The sequence below is a fragment of the Pholcus phalangioides genome, unplaced genomic scaffold (assembly GCF_987345545.1).
Source record: "Pholcus phalangioides strain wild (caught in Gottingen) unplaced genomic scaffold, Ppha-v1.0 ptg000015l_1, whole genome shotgun sequence".
NCBI classification, from domain to species: domain Eukaryota; kingdom Metazoa; phylum Arthropoda; class Arachnida; order Araneae; family Pholcidae; genus Pholcus; species Pholcus phalangioides.
The window spans coordinates 106,091,324-106,112,861 of NW_028301608.1; the positions used below are offsets into that span (position 1 = coordinate 106,091,324).

General features: G+C 39.3%; 1 pseudogene across 1 annotated transcript in view; it reads right to left on the minus strand.

The window, feature by feature from the left end:
- Positions 1 to 6,380: 6,380 nt before the first annotated feature.
- The window catches only part of LOC149077281 (uncharacterized), a 54,109-nt pseudogene continuing 38,951 nt past the window's right edge, over positions 6,381 to 21,538 (minus strand). The window contains exons 11-17 of the transcript XR_016193958.1: positions 20,343 to 20,470; positions 14,299 to 14,569; positions 10,074 to 10,225; positions 9,256 to 9,347; positions 7,839 to 8,006; positions 7,624 to 7,693; positions 6,381 to 6,469 (exon numbers count right to left, since the gene is read on the minus strand). The product of XR_016193958.1 is annotated as an uncharacterized LOC149077281 (transcript). The remainder of the gene's footprint in view (positions 6,470 to 7,623; positions 7,694 to 7,838; positions 8,007 to 9,255; positions 9,348 to 10,073; positions 10,226 to 14,298; positions 14,570 to 20,342; positions 20,471 to 21,538) is intronic.

A 21,538-nucleotide genomic window follows, 5' to 3' on the forward strand; every position in this document is an offset into this window, starting at 1 on the left:
GATGATGGCTAATTGAAAAAAACCAATGCAGAACATAAAAGACAGAGACATTATTTTGAGTGCATATAATCCTGAATACATTTGCTTAATCAATAGAGTATTCAACAACCCTTTAGGCAGTTTTTAAAATTTCCGCGATCTGCATTATAACTGCCATAGTGGAAGTCACTGAACTTTCTGTAAAATGCCACACCGGTTTTCAGAGGAATATTTTGTGGCTGATAAGTGTTTCCCCCCTCCCCCAACCCTGAGAATAGTGATGAAAAAAACAAGGAAGGGGAATAACTTCTATCTTTTTGTATAACTAAGGCCGAGAATTATATATCTATAAAAGTTCCATAAAAGTTCATTTATAAATCTGAAAAATTTAACCAATACGGTCATTACCGATACGCGTATTGGTTGCATTTCTCAAGTTTTGTAGATCTTCTATAAAACTTTTATACTGTAATCTCTACAAGGCCGGGATAACCCTATAAAAGCTAGGTGAAATATCTTTTACAAAATTTGAAGAAAAAACAACAACAACCATAAGCTTATTGGTTGCATTTGTTCGAATGTAACCTATGAGCATTATTGGTTGGATTTTTCAAATTTTACAAAAGAAATTTAATGAAACTTTTATGGGGTAATCCCAGTTTCAGAAATGCGAATACATAAGACCACAACAGGCAAAATTCCCACCGAGGTGGCTAAAAAACGATGTCCGTAAAAGATATGGATGCCAAACTAAAATATAGCAACCCAAAATTTGAACAATTATCACGAGAAACAAATACACACTAAAATAAAAATTTATGCAAACAAATGATTATGATAAAAACAAAATACACTGCCCATAAAAACAAACTATGGTTGCGTCATCTAAGTATAGGTAGCCAACTCATACTCCAGAAAAAGTACTACTCAGTATCTGGGCTCGGCATCATCTAAATAGGAGGGTTTTAAGGACGCGAAATACCTCGGAATTTCTGAAATAAAAAAGGCATCGAGTTAAGGCGAGATATCTCGTCATTGCCGCTGCAAGGGTTAAAATGAAAGACGTGTAAAATATTATGCAGCCAATGACGAGATAAACGAGGTTTAACAAAGGTTAAACGAGTAACAATTGTTCATTTCTTTTTATTCACGCTTCATAATGTAAACATAATTTCATGACAATACATTTATAAGCCAATCTATACTAATGTGATTGAATTGATTTCTCTTCTTTCGATAGATTGGATAAAGCTGGGCTGGAAGAGATCTCGGCAACGGGATAAGTTCAGTGGCAAAGTTCTGGCGTTCGATAGATTGGATACCAATTCAAGTCGAAATGAATCTGGTTAACGTTCACCTATAACTGATTTGGAACACTCACATCTCTGTTAAGAAGCAAAAACCCGTAAGTGATGAAAGCTCCACCCCACGTGACGATCATGCTTCTTCGCAGGTCGAAAACTTCCACGATGGTGATATATACCACGTCTTTGTCCAACATCGCCTTCACCTCTGTGGTAACGTGTTGGTTATCGGTACCGCAACTGTTTAACGCATCCGCGTAAGCCGTGAAAAGCCTGCTGCGTACCCCATTAATTGCCAGGGGTATTTCAGCGGCGAACATGATGATACCCAACACCCATAAAGCGTAGAATGCCATTAGGACAATTGTCACCAAAGATGTGAGTGTGACTTCCTACGGAGCGTAGAAATAAGAGCCGAAGTAAAATAAGGACGCGCTCTCGTGGACCGTGATAAGAAGCAATAATGGGGTGGAGAAGGTGTTGTTAACTTTCTCGACTAGAGCAAAAATCTGGACGTACGTGTTGAGCATTTCGCGGGTTTCAGATTTCGAGGCGAACGCGTCGAATTCAGAACAGGCCTTGGAAAAATGCTTGAGAGCTCGAGTGATACGATGACAGAAAAAACAAAATAAAATTGTAAGAAGGCTCGGGAAAATTATCTGCGTTTGCACATACGCTACGATGCCAACACCCACCAAAAATATTTCGATGCCAGTGTTCATTTCTCCAACTTTTTTCCCAAACAACCAATAATCATATTTATTATCATAATCACAGCAAAAAAACGTAGGCGAAAGTTCATAACCGGCAAAAAATGTAGAAATTATTATCACGAAACCGTGTATACAGTATTTTGAGAGCATATTCGACATTCTGTTAGGTTTACCACTCGGTAATTTTTCTATATGCTGGATGATGTCCCACAGAAGATTCGATTTCATTCTCACCACGTGCCACAATAGAAAACATAGTACAGTATGTGCGATGTAGATCCAGAAGAATTTCGTGCCGACGATTTCGGTGAAAATCATTCCGAAGAAAATGATTATCAAGAGATATAAGAAGTTCCAGTTGATTACGTAAGCGTAAGGGTCACGCAATGTACCCATACAAGTAAAACAGCGGCCGTTTTGGAGATCTAATCCATGGATTTTGAAATAGAAGAGCAGAGCTTTTAAGAAATCACTGGTTTTTGAATTACAAATCTTCCTGACTTTTACCTGCTTTTCTGTGAAATTTTTCCCCAAAGGAAAATTTATAATAGGTATTGGCTGAATTCGTTCCATATTCAGCATATTTCAAAAAGCTTCTATAACACGGGACTGAGTACTGAAGTACGCGTCAACAACTTGGAGAATAATATGGAAGATTTTCTTAGATGAAATGCGCTTAGTGCCCTAAAAACACACTTCTAGTAAACTCACATATGTATATGGGGTGGTGAGATTCTTCGCGATCAATGTATCACATTTAAGGATAGATCATTTTTAGAAATATAAGTTGACTTAGAAAGTGTTTTCGTTTACTTGATTCCGATATAGAATAACACTTATTTCCGTCTCTAAATCACCGAAAAGTGCTGGTGAAAAGATACGTAAACTCATAAATCATTCCGAACAACAGAAGTGTCATTTTCATGTATGTTATGGGATAAAAAGCATTTTTTTATTCATCTAATGGCTTTTCAACTGAATGCTTCTGCGATCAATAGCGTAACTTCAAGGTCTGAAACATTACCAGTTTGTCAAATACGCTAAAACTCTGTTATAACGACACCTCGGCTGTAACTTCTTCACCGCTGAGCCAAAATTGGCTATGAAAAACTTTTTTATTTGATTTTTGATTGATTTGTAAGCCAAAATGCCCCTTAAAAGCTTTTCTTAAAAATTTAATTAGTTAATTTTTATTAACTTGGGTCGATACCTATACTAGGACCGTTGTAGTTAGGTACTCATATTTGAACTTCAGGTCTTAACTCAGGTCATATCATTAGAAACCATTTAAAATCGTTAAACCAGAGATTCCACATATGTGAACCTCTGAAGCAAAGATAACGTCGTATATATTTGTAGTCTGGATTGATTTCCATGGAGAGTTGGTGGCCAAATTCTCACTACTCAAAGGTCAGTATAATGGTCAGCTGCAGCGTCGCCGGCCCCACCAGTTCCTGGGAACTTAATCACCTCTCACAGCAACGCCTGTAAAGTTCCCAGAAAACTCGCAGATTTGCGTCCGCCACAAGTAATGTGGTAAAAAAACGGGCAATTTAGTCATTAAAATTCTACCCTGGGCTCCACTTCATAAACTGATACATATCCATTGCTTTTCTTGTTCCCAGCTAGTTGACGCAATTCATCAAAAATTACTGTTTCTTTTGCAAATTAGTCCCTTAAATTACATCCATAGTTTCAATTTTGCAGACAAAACATTTTTCTTCATTTCTCTGCAATTAATTTTACCCGTTACTCCTGATCTGGCAACCGGTGGAGCTGCACGGGTCACTCAAGGAATTGATTAAAGCACCGGTAGACTTCCAGAGGAGTTTTATTATAGGGATGGAAAGAGGGCGAAGACACAGCTGTGAAGATAGTTGTAGTGTCTTGTATGCGCGTCTCTCAGTTCAAACATTAACGTAACAATATTATAAGGCTTCAGAGCACAAGAAGAAGAAAAGCCTCAGAAGACCGGAGATTGCAAAAACAAAATTGGATATTCGAAAATAAACAGAGAGGAAGAAGGGCAAAGCGGCTAGAGATTTTTTAATCTTTAAATTTAAATTTTTAAATCTTAAAATTTTCAAATCTTTAATACAGCTTTGGAGAAGGGCGTCTGAAAGCGATCGATGATTTCTTGTGTCGAAGACAGAGAAGAACTCATCTCTTAATTTCGACATAGCGGGTTAGTGGCATTCCACGTTGAAGCAGACTAGCACTTTTTCTAACAACAAAACCGATATTCTGTTCAAAGAAAGTAAATCACGTAGTAAGAATAAATGTATCTCAAATCTGGTTCTGTGTAATCTCATGGACGTACAGGAGCACCAGGTAATGGTGCGTATGCGCATCCTTTCACATCTACTGGTAGTCTGCCGGATCCATGCGAAGCCGATTCGTTTTATCTTGCTACCATCACGGGTTTACCCATGACAGTCAATACTATTGTGATGACCTTGTGTTCTTCGAATAGTGAGCACTCATCATGACAAACATTAACATAAATTTATTAATAAAAAAAATTAGAATAAGAATTGTGAGTTGACATCCACAAGTTTTGTCACTGTGAGCAGAACACCGAATATGCATTCGGTTACACAGAGGACACAAAAACGCAACTTGCCCAACGAGATGGCGGAAAGAAATGAGGTAAAAATGCTCATAACAATCTTTAAGAGCAATACGTGCGTATGAAAAGGCAGTGCGATGAGAACATAGCTAACTACTATCGTCACTAAAAATTTAAAAAAAAAAAAAGAAGTTAATATTTAGTTTTTCAGGTCTGCTGTGTGTTGAAAATGATGGCTTAAATAATGATAAGAGGAAATCAATTTATATATAATTCACAATAATTTAACCTAGTCGCGGGCGACACAAAATCACCTCACGGGCCAGCTGTTGGCCACCCCTGTCCTAGAGAAATAATGGTAATCAACCCGGCCTCGGATATGATGACTTATTTTCCGTCATTTTTGTTTCTATTTTTAACGTTATAAAAGTTTTGTAAACGTGCTTTTATAAAACTTGAAAAATACAACCAATAAACAGATCGGTTGCATTTGCTCGAATTTAAACGATCAGTTTATTTGTAATAAAAGCATTTTTTACAAAACTTTTGTAGTGTAATCCCGGCCTCACAGCGTTTCCAGAGTTCATCACACTGACGGATTTTTTTCTGTTTTTCTAATGATACCTAACGTTGGAAAAAAAAAAGTTTATATTAAACGTGTTACGCTCCCTCACTGGCATTACTCCTACACGGGATATTCCCGAATTTTTCCGTAATTTTGTACATCTCTCTCTCTTTTTTTTTTTTATAAAGATGCCCCGTTTTTTCAACAGTTTAGTTTTATTCTTAGCTCTAGTAGAATTGTGGGTGAAGGTAATTTGCACAATTGACAAATTGTGTTATAATGAATAACTGTACATATTCATCTTATGTATGTATCATATTTAATCTCCCCCCTCCCCCGAGAGATAAATTTCAACTCACTGCAGATTAGCTGTCGCACTTTGCTTCTCGTCAAATATTTGGAAATTTTTCAGAAAATTGAATATTTTTGGAGAGAATTTGCTTTGTCCCGTATTAATGATCCCATACTTCCTGTATTTTTATCAACTGAATACGACCACCCCGATCATAATAATGAAATAACAACTTCACGCACAGTATTTGATTGAATCTCATCACATTTTTCGTCAGAAAATGGTTGAAAGCGTCAACCTCGGTTATAACGACAAAATTTCACGGAATTTTATCAATATAACCGAGTTTGATTGTAGGTTGGTGAGACGTCACTCAGACGTTAAAAGCTTTGCATGCATTTGAAACTTTCACACATATGAAATATCAGCGTGACGCTTCGCTAGTTCATAATGAATGGGTCCATGTGGTAATTATATGCTGTACATGGACCTATGAAAATTCAAGCATTTGTCATTTTAACTTTAATTGTTCGTTTTTACTGACGTCCCTGCTTTTCATTTTCATTGATTGTTTGTGCTGTGCACCTAGTGAAGTCAGAACCCTTTTGCTTTCCACGGGTTTGCATACTAAATAAATATGGAAGTCAGATGGCAGCACAGATATAACACATAACAAGTATAAATCTCACAACACAAAAACGTTAGGGCCACGCATACACTCACAATACACATTCCGACCTGTTCCAATTCGCTAGAAATTTCCTAGAGGAATGTTTACGAGAGGTGTGCGCGTATCTCCTAATAGTAAATTATCTTTTGCATAACCTACAGTTTAATGTACGCATATTTGTTGAATGGCAGAAAAATTATTATTTATTACAAGTTGTACATTAATTGCTAAACAAAATGAAATTGATTCCTTTTGAAGTGGGAAAAAATGGTTTATTCATGGTTCCAGTCATGACGTGTTGACAAAAATGGATGTGCAAGAAGTGTATGGTTTTTCATAGATGTAGTCACGAGTGATTTCTGTCGCTTTATTCGCACCTGCGAACGAAAAACAAAACACAAAAGAAGTTATTTTTCAGAAAAACACTTAAATGCGAATTCTTACTTCGAGAATTGCGTGGAGAAAGCGTATCGCGCACCGCAAACCAAAACGCATATCAATACCATGGAGATACTGGTAAAGTTCTTCAGAAATACTCATTTTTAATAATTCTAAGAATATCATTTCACTAATTCTGAAATTATTCCTTTCAATATAATTACAGAAATATTTATTTCATATATAAACATTCTCAATATATTCCTTTAATTAATTCTGGAAAAAAATTTCATTAGCTCTTTAAATATCTTTCATTAATTCTGAAATTATTCCTTTCATTAATTCTGAAATTATTCCTTTCATTAATTCTGAAATTATTTCTTTATGATATTTCATTCTAAAATTCTTTGTCTAATTAGTTCGGAAATACGTTCCAAAATTAATTTTTGAAATTACTTTTGGCGACAACCTTTTTGGCGAGTGTTGGCCACTTCAATGGTTTGAAAACGCATCGCGGACCACGTAAATGATCTGTAACTGTGTCACGAATCACAATCTGGAGAGCAGTCACGGGGGCATTCGAGTGGTCTGGAACTGTGCCACGAGCGGCTTGAGCGATTTGGAACTGTGCCGTGTGTCACTTTGGTGATGCTAACCTGCACCGCGGGCCACTTGGGTGATCTTTAAACGTGTCGCGGACCACTTGGGTGATCTGAAACTGTGTCGTGGGTTGCTCAAGTGATCTGTGAATATTCCTCGAGCCACTTAAGTGATCTCGGAATGTGCTGTGGGTCACGTAAGCGATCTGTAATTGCGCCGGTTAGTTTTCATTTTCACAAAATTAGGTTTGAGGTCGCGGGACACATCAGATGACTTCGAGGGCCACATTTGGCCTACGAGCCATGAGTTGAGCATGTATGTACTAGGCGAATTTCAAACTTGGGTGAATCGAATAACGGTCGACACATCAAAGACACTTGCGTTGCTCCTCTAGGAATAAATATGGTGCAAGGCTGGTGTGGTGCTGCGATAGCAATCGGTTCTTTTCGTGGGAGGGGGAAAAAGAAAAGGGGGGAATAATTTTTTTTATAATGACCTTTATCGGAAATATTAGTTTTTACGAAGAAAAATATCGGGTTCTTAATGCACTCACCAGCCAGGGCCATTGTTTCGTTCAATTCTTACTTCAATATAGAGAGGACTTGTCTGACTCCTGCTTCGCCCTAAAGGAGAAAGTAAATATTATTGAAATTAATTGTATATCATGGCGTCAGTCGAATAAAATTAAATTCGAATATTCTATGATATGTTAAAAGCCACAAATAATTCAGGTTCAGGCAGTATCGAGAAGAGAACAAAATTCATTACCGCAATCGCCAATCCCCAGATTTGACCTCTTCCAACAAACGCGGCTCTGGCGCCTTTCGCTAATGCCTTAAACACGTGTTGACCAGCCCTAACACCACTGTCCAAATAAATCTCCACGTCAGGGTATACAGCATGGACCGTGTCGATGATTTCATCGACGATATGGATCTGTTGGATAAAAAATATAAAAAATGATGAGCGTGGTTATTATTTTTTTGGTAGGTTAGTATGACGTAAGCATAGGCGCCGGGACCTAGGGGCTGAGGTCATTTGAAAACCTGCCCCTCCCAATAAAAGTTGTAATGGAGCTGGCCTCACACAATAATTAAAAAAAAAAATTAAATCCACCCTCCCTCTCCTGCGTAAGCGCTTGAGTCCCGTATACACGGGACGACCTGCAACTTTCAGCTCCCCCCAATGCTTTCTTCATGTCGGCAACTCTGGATGTGAGCTTGGTTATTTATTTATTAGGCGTTTTAAAGGGTGTTCATGATCGGTTTTCAACCGTAGATTTGTCTTACCGATCGCCTTGAAAAACCAACGCCACACAATTAACGGTCACTCAATCGCTCACTCACTCCGCAACTCGTATAGTTACTCACTCGATCATTCATACGGTCACTCATTCGGTTACTCGAACGGTTGCTTACTCCATCATTCATAAGTTTACTCACCTACTCCATCATTCATAAGTTTACTCACCTACTCCATCATTCATAAGTTTACTCACCTACTCCATCATTCATAAGTTTACTCACCTACTCCATCATTCATAAGGTTACCCACTTGCTCCGTCACTCATTTTGTCACTTATATGCTACTTCACCAAACACCAACTCTGGCCATATCGCTATATTGCAATTTACTGCCATTAATGAGATGGGTTGGAAATGAACGCGCTGTCTATCGGTGGTCGCCGTCAAGTTCGTTAGGGAAAATATCTTACCTATATCCTCCCTCGGATTCGAACTCGGGACCGTGACAGCCGCCTTCACGGTGGTAGACTACGAGCATCTTACCACCACGCCACTCGGGCAAAAAACTCCTCTCTGCCTCTACCGGGAGTCGAACGAGTGTTCTCACCACTAAGCTACAGAGAAGATTCACTTGTATACTGTCACTGACTCGCTTATTCGATCACTAAGCCACTCACATGGATCATTCACTCGATCAGTCATACCCACTCGCTCACTCATTCGGTCATCCATATGGTCACTCATCCACTCTCTTGGTCACCCATGTGGTTACTCGCTTAATCGATCATTCACTCACTTGCTAGCTCAAACACTCGGTCGCTCACTGGTGACGAACTATTGCGCTATTGGCGAATTGTTGTCGGTGAATTTTCCGTAAATCACGCTGATTATAAAAAAACGAAAAGTGACAATTGTGTGCAAAAAGCAATTATGCCACTCACAGTGGGTGGAACAGTATCTTGCATCCTACCACCGTGATTAGACACCAAAACGGCCGATGCACCAGCTTCTACGGCTCTCAAAGCATCTTCACCTATAATTTTAAAATAAGATATTATTATACTATCAAGAATGGATTTATTTTGTGTCGCCTGCACCAGTGTTCTTTAACATTTTTACAGCCGGGGACCGCGGGAAGTGGGAAAAATGGTTAGCGGACGAGTGAAAAGTAAATAAGTAGGAGATGTGTTAATATATTTCGGACGTAGAGATTGGTTGTAATATTTATTAAGGCCAAAATAATGTAGTATAGCTTTACAAATTGGTCGAAAAATGCTTACGGACAGGTAAATAACTTTCGCGAAACGCGGTTGAAGAAAGTACAGCGTTAAAAAAATTCCGCGTACTAGCGGAAAAATGCAATAATTTGTGGACCGGCAAAAATGAATAAATAAATAATAAACGGGAAAAATAATATGTGGACTGGCAAAAAAAAAAAAAAAAAATTACAATATATTTCGATTGTTATTATTATTATTATTCGATATTACAATATATATCCACTAATTGGAATACAATATAATGTAATGACACTGTTATTCACAGACCTGCTAAGACAGAAATAAAAATCAATTATAGACACGGTAGAATATTTAAAAATAAATTTAAAACCATGTATCGGCTACTTTAATTGGCTGAAATGTTCCGCGGGTCGGAGGGGGGAATTCTCACGGACTGGCACCGGTTCGTGGACCAGTGATAAATGACAAATCCAAAATCAACAAGTAAATACACAAGAATAATGTTTTAATTTACTCACCGTTTAGAATACCTTTTGCAACAACGGGCATGCCCGACTTCCTCTTCAACCACGTGATATCTGCGTATGATACCGCAGGACTCAGTTTTTCCATGTCGAAGGTATCGTTAGAAAAATTTCTAAGCCTAGAATCGGACACCAAAACACCGCATAATATTCAATATTTACTTTATCCCTAGACCACCAAGGGGGGTATTCACCGACAGGGTTTAAAGCAAATCATAGTTTTAAGTCACAATTTTTGAATAGAAGATCAACACGGATAGGCTAAATTTATGTTTTTAAACAATTCGTGTCGATATCCTATAGTTTAAACCCTGTCGGTGATTACAGTCTGAAAGCAGTAAGTATAAACTGAAAAAGTACCGTTATATAAAGATTCCTCAAAGCGCCTCGAATCGGACAAAATAACACACACACATAATGTTTATTTCTTCATTTCTAGAACACCAACGGCCGTATTCACCCACACAGTTTCAACTGCAATCGCTGGTGAAAGGATTGAAGATCGAAACGGATTGGTTAAATTAAGGATTTTAACCAATCCGTGTCGATCGCTGATCGTTTAACCTGCGATTGTAGTTTAAACTGTGTTGGTAAATAAATCCACAGCAGACACAAAAATGCTCAGTGATCGAAATGGTTTTATCTTATCCCAATATACACTGGTGTAAGAAATCAAGAGAATTTGCAGACTTTGTCGATTATCTCTAGAACTACTGTACCGATTTTAATGAAATTTGATATGAACATACATTGATACAATACAAAACAAATAACCATTAAATAATTATAATACACACGCATGATCGTACGTAACACTCGTTGGAGTCGGAATGTATGAAACAGCGGTTGCAGAATAAACAAAAAAAATGGGTTAATAGATGGGTTAATAGGGGGTATGGTCCCCTCTTACAGATATACAGGTCTCGCAGCGTGATTTCATACTTGAAATAAGGCAGTTTATCATTTCCTGTGGCGCGTCCCAGACATGCTCTATAGGGTTAAGGTCTGGAGATCAGGCCTTCTCGCAAACAACCCTCTCTTATGAAGTCTTTTGGAAACAGTCACCCTTAATGTACGGGTTCCTGTGGCTACATACAAGTCACGAGAGAGCTGAGAAGCTGTAGCACTCCTGTTACGCCTCGCTATAATCGACAAATGGCGATCTTCTCTGGCCGTCGTGGCTCTTGGACGACCTTGCCCAGGCTTTCTCTCGATGGATCCGGTATCCTGGAACTGTTTCCATAAGTTACACACGACGCTGAGCGTTAAATTGAACTCTCTACAAATCTGGACTTGAGATTGGCCTGCTTCTAGCCTCCCCACAATTCGCCACCTCATTCCATCATCTAAACGTTGGTAGTTACTCATATTGGTGCTTTGTATAGAAACAGCGTGATAATGTTTTTGTAACACATTGTAAGTTTGCAATTTCCGTACTCTAATGTCTCCAAAAGAGCGTTCCTAAAATGTCCCGGTTTTCATTAATAGATTTCGTGTTTTGTCTCGGTTTTTAATTAGGAATTCTGGGATTCACACACATCCCGGTTTCTCAGGTACAGTGCCTCATCTGGTCAACCTAATGGGTGACCCATATTTAGACCACTATCTGAAAGACTACGATTTTAACAACTTTTGTTATTATTGTAACTTTTGTTTATTCCCAACTTTATTCAACTTTTGTTTATTCACAAATCTTATATATAAATGTGAAAGTATGTATGTATGTTCTTTATACAATTCTACAGTTTTAGGCCAATCGTCGCCAGATTTTGCATGTATACCAAACAGGTCCGGGATTGAACCGTAGGTTACTTTAATAGTTCGTCAGAGCTGGGCAAATGCCCGGAATGGGCGAAAACCTGTGTGGCAACAATAGTTTTGGGGACTCAACAATCACTTTCGGAACGTTTACTTCATGGTTACCGTGGTTTCCAACAATGCATTTCAGACGTGAATATATGCCTTTACACAATGGTTTGTTACACTTTTAATTCTATTATTATAACAGTTTATTCCTTTATAACGGTTTGTCACTTTTCCAATCCTCCCAGTAATTGAAGAAAACCCGGGAAGCGTCGGGTATTTCTGCTAGCCTATATACACGGTGTCCTGTAAGTGGTAATGCGGCCTTTATCTCATCAACCGCCCATCGTATAGGTATAGTTTCAATTTAAAAAATGCGTAAAAGGCTTTTGAATAATATTCGCTGCACAAGCTGGACGTATGACGTCGCTAACAACAGAGAACAACAATATCATCATCATCATTTGGCGTCCCATAGGGGAAAAGCCTAGGCAAATTTTGCCCATTGCTCTAACACCAAGTGGTTCAACATGAGTTGTGGGTCATGTGAGAATGAAGAAAAATATTATTCCGTGGAAATACCCAGAGTTTGGTGGTTGCTCCGGGGACGAGAGTTACGGTATCTATTACCACATTATATTGAATCTCTGCAATGCGGCAATGGAACTCAAGGCAGGACTGCAGACAGGCCAAGCTGGCCTTGGGAACCCATCCGAATATTGCCAAAAAACTTATTTCATTGAACAGGAAACAAATTCGACAGGTTATACAGATCATCACTGGTCATGCTAACCTAGCGAAATACCTACACAACTGTGGCTATACAGATTCACCTATTTGTCCTGCGTGTGGAGAAGAAGACGAAACTCCACTCCACTATGTGGGACGATGTCCCGCCTTCTCTACCCCGAGAAGGAACTACTTCGGTGATCATCAGGTGACACTAAGTGAAGTTGTCAATGCTCCCAGCATTTACAAACTGGTGAATTTTCTCAATTACACTAAACACCTAAATTCCTGGTGAGTTACAATTCTGCTTTAACTAGAACTTTCATGCATTACTATTTAATAACTTCATGTTGAGTTCTCAGCCATATCCCTGAGACCTTCTCTGCTCCTTTTCTAAAAGGGCACCGCAGACAGGAGCAGCCTCAAATTTTCTGACATGGCTTTACCGGTGGCAGTTCTCCACAATCTCCCATATACACAGAGAACAACAACTACGCTGACAAAACTGGGAATAAAAATGTTCAACGCCAACTGATGAACTCAATGCTTGCCTCAAATCATCAACACTCTGGCACGAAGTTAGAAAATTATCATTATCCACCAACATGCGAGCAAAATGACTCAGCACTGCTATCATTTTCACATCAGTTGACCAACCAGTAGAACCAAGCACTGGACTGATTACGTTCCCAAATGGATTTTGCCAGTTGTTAAACTCAGTTCAAGAACTTGCAGACAAAGTCTTCCCAAACATTCAACAAAATGACCAAAACCATGAGTGGCTTTCTGAGAGCGATTCTGGCACCGAAAAATGACAGTGTGAACAAGATCAACGAAAAAATCCTAAAAATTATTCCAGGAGACTCCACATCTTACAAATCGGTTGACACTGTCACAGACATTTAGATCTGTATCCTGCAGAATTTCTGAACTCCTTTGGATATTCCGGATGTGCCACCACACAATTTGACCCTCAAAGTCGGAGCACCTATAATGCTTTTAAGAAATTTGGACACACCGAGACTCTGCAATGGCACCAGACTCTGCGTGAAGAAATTGCACAATTGCATCATTGAAGCAACGATTCTATCTGGATGTGACAAAGAAAAAGAAGTCTTCATTCCACGTATCCCAATTATCACCGAAGAAATGCCATTCACTTTCAAGCGATTACAGTTCCCGATTCGTTTAGCTTTTGCCATCACAATCAACAAAGTGCAAGGCCAGTCGTTAGCAGTGGCAGGTATCAACTTACTTGAGCCCTGTTTTTCACACGGACACCTTTTCGTCACCTGTTCGCGTGTTGGTAATAGCAAAATTTTGTACATCTACACACCAGATGGAAAAAGAAAAAAATATTGTGTATCCACAAGCGGTTGTCTGAAGATTTTAATTAAAATATTTAAAAATAAAAGTAATTTTTTCTTACTTGATGCAGAAATTTTTTTGATTAAGAAATAATTAATAAGCTATACATATATAAATTTTTTACGGGGCGGGCAACGTCGCCGGGTATCAGCTAGTTTATTATAAAATGCATGGGGCACTTTAGACATGTTTTTGCCTTTCTATCTTCATCCTTACATGTTTTACGAATAAAAAACCTTTAAAAAGAGGTGCATATAGGTTGCCGGACCTGAAAATGTAACATGTAGCTCATATTTATACCTTCTCCTCTATAACTTACTTGATTCGTTCGACGATAGAAGAACCGCCACAGGTTAAAGTGGACGCCCTTGGACAGTCGCATGACATTACGAGAGCCTTGAAACCGGCAGCTTTCGCCCTGAATGCCAACTGTAATATTTCGTTTCGTTCCTTCAGAATTTGAATATGCATCCACAATACCGGTTCGTTTCCGTAATAATCGGCTGCTTCGTAAGCAGCAGTCGCAACGCTTTCCATGGACGAGGAGGAGAAACTGCTCAGTATCATAACTGTACCCATACTTACTGCCGCTATCGAATCAGAAAATAAAAGAAAAAAATTAATCAGTTTTTAATACACGAGACAAATTTTGAAACACGCATCTATGCAATTACGAGGAAGAAAGATACTTTCACTGCGCACCGTGGAAAATTTCTTATGTTAAAGTACGGGTAGAAAATAAAAAACGATCATACCCTAGCGGATCCAGGGCGATGTGACGGGAGGGGCGAATTGTGTAAGTTCTTTGATCGTCACATATTTTACGGGACAGGCAAAATTTCCCCTTTATTGTGAGGGGACTGGTTTCCATCGCCTTCCCCCCCCCCCTCTTGAGGAGACTGAGCTAGGTCACGCATCTTCAGATTCGAATGGAGCAGAAGCAGACATCTTCAGCACTGAATGAAGCCTAGGCAGATATCTTCAGCTGCGAATAGAACGGAGGCAGGCATTTTCAGCTGCGAATGGAGCAGAGCCAGACAACTTCAGATTCGAATGGCGCGAAGGCAGACATCTTTAGCTTCGAGTGAAGCCTATACTCTATTCGTTCTCACTTGGGTCCTGATGTAAATAAAAGCACGTGTGCGATGCCCAAAATGATTGGTTAAAGAACATTTCACCTTTTTTTCACTGTGCAACATCACCAAAAATATAGTCCTTTGCCGTTTGTCCCTCATACCATAAAATACCTCATAATTTTTATTTTTTTTAAATATTTATTCCATATTATTTCAAAGTTATCTGGAAGAGGGGAGAAAATATTTTTTAAAGATCGGTCACAAAGCGTTTTTGCTGCCATGTCTTCAGGGTGGGTGTTGACAGGATACGCCTTTCTCACTCAAACACATTACCGTCCCCTTTTTAAAAGGAAGTTTCATTTTGTTATTATTATTATTCCTATTCGCAAACAGATTTGATATACACTTGTATACGCTTCTTCAAGAGGTCTTGCAAGAAAAAGAGCTTTCTTCGTTATCGTTTGATGACATAAATGAAATATGCGTATCTATCTTGTTTGGCAGAGCCATTTGAAAATGCATTTCTTTGCAGCTGCTCTGGACTCCTATAAACAAAGTTTCTGTCAACAATATTTTTTTTCTCACCCACACGCTTTGACGTACACTGAACGGGTCACTTATCGTTCGTGGTGAATATACGCATTTCAAAAGTATTCTCACTTCCGCTTGAGCAGCTGGTTGGGAGGAAGTAAAATTGGTGTCGTCGAAGGCGGCGAGCCGAAGAAAAGTCTGAGGATTATCACGTAGACGTGAAGGTAACGTTTTGAAACTCTGGTTCGAAAGAGTAATGCTTATTTTTGATTCAGTTAGCCTCATTATGACAGATACCATAGATCCGGCGAGAAAGCCTGGCCTGGGGGCCCATTAAAGATCCCAGTCCAGGGGCTCCTGTTGCTGGATGTTGGGGTCATGGCTCGCTACCTACACACGGATAAAAAACCGAAATTGTCTCGACAAAAAACAGGATATCAACAACAGGTTGAAGTAAAGAAACGAAATAATGTGGATGACTCTCTCTCATCAAATTGGAACTTCTACAGCCCGTGGATTATTATGAAATATTTAATTATACAGACCCGCAAGAAAAACAAAGGCGGCAACACAACGGTAAGTTGTTCATAATTAGTTTCACGTTATAATTAGTAGCATATCCGGCCCAGGAAAATCATACGGCGTAAATTAGCTCAGAAATAAAATTGTAAAATTCTGAAGAAAAAAAAGTAATTAAAAAAAATGAGGATTTTTTTTTTTCTCAATATCTGCCGTAAAATAATAAACAACTCGCACAAACTTTTGTAACGACCATGGCCTCACATCCTGCCGCAAGACCCCCCAGGATGTGATCTCTGGCGGGCCCTCAGACCAACCTCTCAACAGCCCTTCTATATAGCATGGGCGGAATACGGGGGCGGGGGCGGGGCGGGGGAGGCAATGCCCCCCCCCCAGCGTCAAAAGTGGAGTGGGCAGATCTAATGTATATATGTATTGACATCATCATCATCGTGCCCCCCAGCAATAATGACCTTGCCCCCCCCCCCAGACTTCCAAGTCAACTCCGCCTACGCTATATAATAAACTTTTAGCTTAAAAAAAAAAATGACAAGAATTGTCGCAGGCAATGTCCGGGCTGGAGCCTTGTCATCCCAATTCTTGAGGAGTGTGCCATGATAACGGACAGAATACCTTAACGAATTTTTTTTTTTTGGGAGATATATATACCTCTTTCTATTTTAATTAGTGTTATCAACAGTTTTTATTTCAACAAAATTTGGAGAACAGTGAAAAAAAAATTTTCAGAAAAATTCTTCATAACGAATTTACAATCTCGCGTTTGAGGAAAAAACGCGTGTTCGGAACACGTAATGAAGGGGCGGGTAAAATTACAACCAATAGAGATAAAGGATGCGGAGTGATATCAAAAATTGGTACAGCGTTTTATTTACATCAGGACCCAAGTTAGAGCGAACAGAGTATAGGCAGACATCTTTAGCTTCGAGTGAAGCCTATGCAGACATCTTTAGCTTCGAGTGAAGCCTATGCAGACATCTTTAGCTTCGAGTGAAGCCTAGGCAGACATCTTCAGGTACGAATGAAGCCAAGGCCAGTTCTGGATATTTTTTAAGTGTAAGCAAATGATTTGGTGATAAAAAAAATCACCCCCACTTCAGTTGGCACCGTAAGAAATCGTCCCTCTTCAGTTGGTGTCCTAAAAAAGTCGGCCCCTTTCGATTGGCACTTTCTGCGGCCGCGTAGTTCGCAGGATTCAAGATCCGGCCCTGATTGAAGAACGAGATAAACATCGTCAGCTTCGAATAGAACGAAGGCAGATCTTCAGCTGTGAATGGAGCATCGGCAGATATCTTCAGCTACAAATGAAGCCCGAGATAGACATGTTCAGTTTCAAATTGAGCGAAGATCTTTAGCTGCGAATGGAGCGGAGACAGGCAGATTCAGGGCGATGTGTCGGGGAAGCGACTTATTTGTGTAGGTGCATCGGATCATCCCGTATTTTACAGAACAGAAAATTTCCCCATGTTATCCTGTTCTTGGGAGGGGCGATAGTACCCTCCCTCTTAGATCGGCACTTTTGAGACAAAATCCGGGGGGAGATAATATGGAGATATTGTTGGCCATGTATAGATCATTTTGGTTTTCTACCGGAACACCGTTCGCGGGCCTGATGGAACACTTTGGAGAGGCCGCATTTGGCCCGCGTTCCGGAGTGTGCACCCCTGGACGAAAAATTTGTAATTTTTAGGTACGGATCGACAGTAAAAAATAGCTATAGTTAGATTTAGAAGAAGAGCACGTGAGATAAAATCACGGATATACAACTTTGGCCAGAAACTTGTATGGGGTGACCGTATGACCTGTATTTCCCGGCATATTTAAGTAATTTTGGCCGTCCCAACTTTTTTATAAAAAATGTCCAATTTTTCTTTCCACCTATTTTCTCTTCAATAAGGTTTACAAGAACGTTTGAAATAAAGAATTAAAATTATTCTCACGACTTACAAATCATATTATGGCAATTATGACTCTATCATAATTTTAATTAGTTATATATGAACATATTCATCTCATATATTTGTCAAACATACACTGGTGAAATAAATTAAGAGAATTTGCATATTTTATCGAATTTCATGGAAAGAACTGAACTGAATGTAAAACCACTGCTTCTAGACAAAAATGCAAATCTTGTACGTCAAATACGTAAGCGTACATGTGTGTGTAGGCGGAGCCAGTAGAGAAACAGGCTTTATAAGCGCGCGCAAGTTAAGACGCATTTCGTTCGCTAGCACACCTCGGCGAATTTCTTGGTGTTATTTTGCAGCAATCGGTTAATTTCAAATTGTAACAGTAAAAATGAGTAACTACCAACGTTTAGATGATAGAATGAGGTGGCGAATTGTGGGGAGGATAGAAGCAGGTCAATCTCAAGTCCAGATTTGTAGAGAGTTCAATTTAACTCCCAGCGTCGTGTGTAACTTATGGAAACAGTTCCAGAATACCGGATCCATCGAGAGAAAGCCTGGGCAAGGTCGTCCAAGAGCCACGAAGGCCAGAGAAGATCGTCATTTGTCGATTGCAGCGAGGCGTAACAGGAGTGCTACAGCTTCTCATATGTTCATATGGAGAGAACCAGGGACCCGCTACCTACTCTTCAATGTCCGCGAAATCGACCATTATTGCGGAGGAGGTTTAATGGTCTGGGCAGGCATCATGTTGGATGGCCGCACACCTCTCCATGTCTTTGAAAGAGGCACTGTGACTGGTGTGAGGTATAGGGATGAGGTCTTGGAGCCCTATGTTCGCCTTTTCAGGGGTGCAGTTGGCCCTGAGTTCATTTTAATGGACGATAACGCGAGGCCACATAGAGCTCTTCTGCTCGACGATTTTCTAGAGAGTGAGGATATTCGCTGGATGGATTGGCCAGCCAGATCTCCAGACCTTAACCCTATAGAGCATGTCTGGGACGCTCTGGGGAGGGCAATTGCAACTCGCAACCCCCCCCCCCCCGGGAACCATCCAGGGAATGAAAACAGCGTTGCTGAACGAGTGGGACCAATTGCCACAGGAAATGATAAACTGCCTTATTTCAAGTATGAAATCACGCTACGAGACCTGTATATCTGTAAGAGGGGGACCATACCCCCTATTAACCCATCTATTAACCCATTTTTTTGTTTATTCTGCAACTGCTGTGTCATACCTTCCGACTCCAACGAGTGTTACGCACGATCATGGTTGTGTATTACAATTATTGAATGGTTATTTGTTTTGTATTGTATCAATGTATGTACATATCAAATTTCATTAAAATCGGTACAGTAGTTCTAGAGATAATCTACCAAGTCTGCAAATTCTCTTAATTTCTTACACCAGTGTACGTTTCTTTTGTGAATTACATTTTTACACCATTGAGACTTTCGATCGCTTTCTATTTCCCATCATTGGCTGTTTTTCGGCAATTTTAGCGACAGGTGGCAACTTCACTTACTTTTGGCAAATTTTTTGACTAATTCGTACGTTTACTTGCCTTTAACAAGTTTTTTGTGGATCAAACGAAAACTGTATTTGCATTTGACAAATTTTTTTTGCTATAATTGGCGATATGACGTATGGATCTCGATTTCTCGAATTTTTATGAAGGAAATATGGTCAGCCTATGCACTTATCTTGTTGTGTGTGAGTGTATTGATACACATTCGCGGATCGGATGGAACACCTTTGTGAGCCGCAGGTCGTGCACCCCTGGGCAAACTGGTAAAAGTTGCACAATATGGATAATATTTGGATACCTGTTCTGAGTGTATCTGTGACCCTAATGCATTTATGTTGTCAAAGATATGCATGATTCGTATTCTACTGGTGCTGCCACCTGTCTTTCGTATCTTAAAGGAAAAACAGCAGATGTCTGAATTTGTAAGTATGGTGTTGAAGAACTACTTATAAACTGGGAGACCGGTTTACATTCGCTCTTAGAAGTTGGAAAACCGCATAAATATCCATTTAATTGTTCCATTCGAGTTACTGTTTATGACTTATGGAAGGGGATCATATCCCTTTGTGTCAAATACTGTAGTGTTTGTTTTGTAGTTTCTTTTTGTCTTTCTGTCTTGCATGTTTTTGTTTTGTCTAATAAATAAAATAAATAATAAACCAACTTCAGCCGACAACGGCGTTCGATGCCTGGATTCTCTCGATTCGAGCCTAGCACGATTTCTACTCGGCCGCACAGCAATCTGGTTGGTACTAGGATTATTGAAGCCCATTTATTTACCTCTAACAGTAGCCACTTCACCGTCAGGATGCGCTAATTCTTGACCAGCAGCTGGTGCCAATCCAGCAGCTGGTGCCAGTGGTGGTGAGATCCACTTCGGATACATTTCGTAAAGCTCGATTCCGAATCTGAACTCTGGAGGGAAAAAAATCGCATAGCATTGCAATCTTTTTTTTTAATAAATAGTAGACATTACAGTCTGTGTCAAAAGTTGAGGCGCAGTAAAAAAACTGTAATAAATAGAAAAGTGTATAACGCAGCAAAAAAAAAAAAAAACTTGAAATTTATTCAAACGCACCCAAAGGCTCCACATTCATAGTATCAATATTCATGGCGTTCCAAAGTATGGAAAACAAGTGTGTCAAAGGTCACGCAGTAAGAAAATTGCAATAATTGGAAAACTAATAACGCAGCAAACAAAATCTCGTTATTTAAAAATTGACAAATTTAAACTTAAAATTTATTCATTTATTCTCATTTTTATGTAAATAAATAGTATCTTCAGAGTGTACCGAAATATGGAAAACAAGTGTCAAAAGTTTAGTCACAAATCAATAAGAACGTGTTTCCAAATTACGCCAAGATCACACACGAAAATATTTCACATATTTACTATATACAGTTTACCTTGCTGTCAGATCACTTCAAGAATACCTTCAGTAGGCATAACAGGATTTTGTAAACTTTTTTTGGACTCAAAGAACGCAATGTCGCCTTTATGACTGCTTTCAGCTCCGCAATAGTTTAGTAATAATTCCCATTGTTGAACACTTATTGGTTTAAGATAGCCCCGTATGTTCTTTATCCCTTCCAGACTCTGGTGCCAAGGGCGGCTTAAGTTTAACAGCCACCCGGGTGTAAAGCGTCATGTGCCGCCCCTAAAGAAAAGATTATCCTGACAGAAGGATGATAGGACTAAAGCCTAGAGGACCGTGACATAAATCAATTTTGATTTTAGAAGAAACCCGCACACCATTGTATACCGAGAAAATGTGCGTGACCATACGTCCCGCTTTTGGAGAAAATGTTTTGTTTTAACTTTCTTTTTTTCTCGTCCGTAATTATTCTACCAGTCTTGAGTTTGCCAGATAACTCAATCCACAAAACAGCACTTATTGATGAGCCATTATTACTTAAGAGTTATCCTGTAAAGATGATGTATAATGAGGCGATTTTTATTAAGAGATTTATTTCAA